Genomic DNA, 4,536 nt, shown 5'->3' with positions numbered 1-4,536 from the left:
CCCCACCTTAAGGAGAAAGCATTGTATCTTCTCCATTCATATAAGGCATTTTCACTGGAAGTATGGAGTACATGTCTTTCATCTGTTGAGAAGGTTCTGTTCTACTTCTAGTCCCCTGATAACTTTTACAATGAACAGCTGTAGAATTTAGTCCAATACTTTTTCTCCAACTAGTGACAGGATCATATGGATTTTTCCTTTCCTCTGTTAAAATGATGACTTTTGGGGGTGGATCTTCCAATACTGAACCAACACTGCCATCCCTACAATAAAACCACTTTCTACATCCTGCCAGATCTGACTTCTAATAGTTTGTTTTATTAAACAAATTTCTATCTATGTTCATACATTTTTCTTCTATTATCTTCATTCAGTTTTAGGATTAGCATAATATTGAGTTCCTAAAATGAGGGGAGAAGTGTTCCTTCTTTTTTCCTGCTTTAATTGTTTGATATAATTTATCAGTTAAAATGTTTATGAGCCTGCTGTTGTCATATAGGTAGGTTTTCAAGCTAGGAATATACTTTCTTTAATAGGTGCTAATCAAATTTTATATTTCCTGCAGAACTAGTTTCATTAATTTGTATTCTAAGTTACTTCTTAGAAGTTGTCAAATTTATTTCAAAAAAGATTTTTGTAATATGCTTTCTATATCCTTTTAAATTCTGTAAAATCTGTGGTAATGTGTCCTAGACCTTAATATTGTAATTTAAAAAAATGTATAACTGATATTGTGTAACAGGAAGAAAAGGTCTAAAAGAGCAGGGGAATTGGGAAGGGTAGGGGAAGGGAAAAGGGAAAAGAAAAAATATGAGAAGAGGAAAAAAATGGAAACAAGGTCTTTGCAAATAGGGAAGGGTAGAGGGGGTGAAGGGAGGGCAAGGGAAGGGGAAAAAAATAAGAACCAATTGGCTCATGTAATGGTACAAGATCCCAATGATGAATGTAACTGTATTTTATACCTAAAATGTACTAATAAAGTTAATGGGGGAAAAAAAATAAAAAAAAAAAGAAGAGCAGAACAAACTCAAAGCTCATACACGGGAGAAAATTATAAAGCGCAGAAATCAATGCAAGGGAGAGTAAGAGAACAATACAAAATACTAATATTAATTAACAATACAAAATATTAATATTAATAATAATTAATTTGGTTCTTCAAAATGATAAACAAAATTGACAAACCTTAGCCAACCTTGTCAGAGAAAGGAAAGAAAAGGCCCAAATCCATGCAATTAGGAATGAAAAGGGAGAAACTACAATGGACCCAGCAGAAATCCAAAAAATACCTACATTGAGAACCTATATGCCAATAAGATGGAAAATACAGAAGAAATGGACAGATTCCTAGAAATGTGTGAATTACCAAATTTGAATGAAGATGACCTAAAAATTCTAAACAACCCAATAGCAATCAGTAAAATTAAAATGAATTAAGAACTTACCAACGAAGAAAAGCCCAGGTCCCGATGGCTTCCCTGCTGAATTCTACAAGTCATTTAGAGAGGAACTACTGACACTACTGTTTAAACTCTTTGATGAAATTTAAAGGGAAGCAATACTCCCCAAATTCATTCCTGGAACCAAGCATCACCTTGATCCCCAAAGCAGAGAAAGACCCAACTGAAAAAGAGAAGTATAGGCCAGTCTCACTGATGAACATAGATGCAAAACTCCTTAATAAGATACTGGCAAATAGAATGCAGAAGATCAAGAAGATCATACATCCTCACCAAGTGGGATTCATCCCAGGGATACAGGAATGTTTCAACATACGAAAATCAATAAATGTAATATACTATATCAATAGAGCCAAGTACAAAAACCATATGATCATCTCAATAGATGCAGAAAAAGCATTTGACAAAATCCAATATGAATTTATGATAAAACCCTACAAAAAATTGGAATAGATGGTCTCTACCTCAAACTGATAAAAGCCATCTATGAAAATCCAACAGCCAGTATCATACTAAATGGTCAAAAACTGAAATCGTTCACACTAAAATCAAAAACAAGACAAGGATGTCCACTATCACCACTTTAGTTCAATATAGTTTTGGAAACATTAGTCACGGCAATTAAACAAGAAAAGAAATAAAAGGAATAAAGATAGGAAATGAAGAAGTCAAATTGTCATTATCTGCAGATGACATGATACACTATATAGAAGACCCAAGAACTCCACCAAAAGTCTTCTAGACTTAATAGCCAAGTTCAGTAAAGTAGCTGGATACAAGATCAACACACAAAAATCAATAGCTTTCCTCTACACGAACAACAGACTCACTGAGAGAGAAATAGGCAAACAATTCCTTTTGCAATAGCATCCAAAAAACTGAAATACCTAGGAATCAACCTAACAAAAGAAATCAAAGAACTCTTGTCTGAAAACTATAGCACTCTGAAAAGAGAGATTGAAGACAATATCAGAAAATAGAAGGACATCCCTTGCTCCTGGATAGGAAGGATCAACACAGTGAAAATGATCACACTTCCAAAACTGCTATATAGATTCAATGCAATTCCAATTGAAATCCCAGCAGCATACTTCACAAACCTTGAGAAAACAATCCAAAAATTCATTCGGAACAAGAAGAGACCCAGAATAGCAAAAGCAAGTGTAGGCAAGAGAGACATGGCAGGGGGGTATCACAATCCCCAACTTGCAACTATACTACAAAGCTACTGTGATAACAACAGTATGGTACTGGCAAAGAAACAGACCTAAGGACCAGTGGAACAGGTTAGAAGATGCAGAAATAGGGGCCGGGGATTTAGCTCAGTGGTTATGCCACTGCCTTACAAGCACAAGGACCCAGTTCAGTCCCTGGTATCAAAAAACCCCAAAACAAATAAAAACAGAAGATGCAGAAACAAAACAACTCCAGACAGTCTCAGCCACCTCACCTTCGATAAAGGATCCAAGCATCCTCACTGGAGGAAACATAGCTTCTTTAATAAATGGTGCTGGAAACATTGGGTTTCAATGTGCCAAAGATTAAAACTAGACCTGTATCTCTCACCATGCACTAAATTAAAATCAAAATCAGTTAAAGATCTAAGTATTACAACAGAAACGCTGAACCGGCTGGAACAGAGCTTAGGTAGAACCCTTGAAGACATTAGTGTAGGAAAAGATTTTATGAACAAAACTTCAGTTGCCCGTGAAGAAGCACAATCAACAAGTTGGATTTCTTCTTATAAAAAAGTTTCTGCACAACAAGAGAAACCACCAGCAGTGTGAAGAGACAACTCACAATGTGGGAAAAATTTTCACGTGCTGTCCCTCAGACAAAGGTCTACTATGACGAATCTATAAAGAACTTAAAAAAAATCAGACCTCCCAAATTTAAAGATCCAATCCACAATGGGGGATCTGAAATGAACAGACATTTCTCAGACAGAGAAGTAGAAATAGAAAATAAACATATGAATAAATGTTCAATATCCTTGGTCATTTGATAGATGCAAATGAAAACAATGCTGAGATTCCACTGCACCCCGGAAAGAATGGCTGCTATTATGAAATCAACCAATAAGAAATGGTGGCAGGGTTGTAGGGAAAGAGGAACACCGCTTCACTGTTGGTGGGATTGCAGAATGGTGCAACCACTGTGGACATCAGTATGGAGATAAGTCAAAGAACTAGGACTGGAAGCCCCATTTGACCCAACTATTCCCCTGCTGGGTACCTTCCCCAAAGAATTAAAAGAATCATACCACAGTAATAGGTGTTTCCATGTTCATAGCAGCACAATTTGTAATAGCTATAACTTGGAAGCAGCCCAATTGCCCATCAACTGGAGACTGGATAAGGTAAATGTGTGTGTTTTTTTTAAATAAAAATGAGTACTACTCACCCATAAAAAATGAGAAATTAGAGACGGATGGATATTGAATACATATTGAGGCAATGCTCTTAAGTGAAATAAGTAGGATACACATTTGTAAATACCAAATACTTTCTCTTGTGTGAGAAACTGAAAGTGTAAAGAAGGACTAAAATTCTCTGTTTTATTCCAATGATGCATATGTCTTTCCTTACACCATCACTGCCTTGATTACTGTAGGTTTAGAGGAAGTCTTAAAATTAGGTACTAAAGATCTTCCAACAATGCTTTTTTTTTTCTTTTCCATTTTACTTTTTAGGTCTTTGTACTCCTACATAACTTTTTTTTTTTTAATTTTTTAATTTATTTTCCTTAAATTCTTTTATTGGTTCATTTTAGGTATACAATACACTTACATTTATCATTGGGTGCTTGTACCTGTACATGATGTATCTTGGTTCTTATTTTTTCCCCATTACCTGTGCGCCCTTCACCCCTCCACCCTTCCCTATTTACAAAGACTTCGTTTCCATTTTATTTTCTTTTCTCATAATTTTTCCTTGCTATTCATTCCTTTCCCCATCTCCTCCCACCACCCCTACCCCTTTGGACCTTTTCCTATTTCAAAGTACAATTATTAGTTATTAATCCTTTTAATCCTCATTTACACTCTCAGTTTCTCACACAAGAGAAACTATTTGGT

The sequence above is a fragment of the Heterocephalus glaber genome, unplaced genomic scaffold (assembly GCF_053883595.1).
Source record: "Heterocephalus glaber isolate CG9 unplaced genomic scaffold, H.glaber_assembly_v1.0 deba00001461, whole genome shotgun sequence".
Classification (NCBI taxonomy): Eukaryota; Metazoa; Chordata; class Mammalia; order Rodentia; family Bathyergidae; genus Heterocephalus; species Heterocephalus glaber.
Note: the sequence above shows the minus strand (reverse complement) of the source record.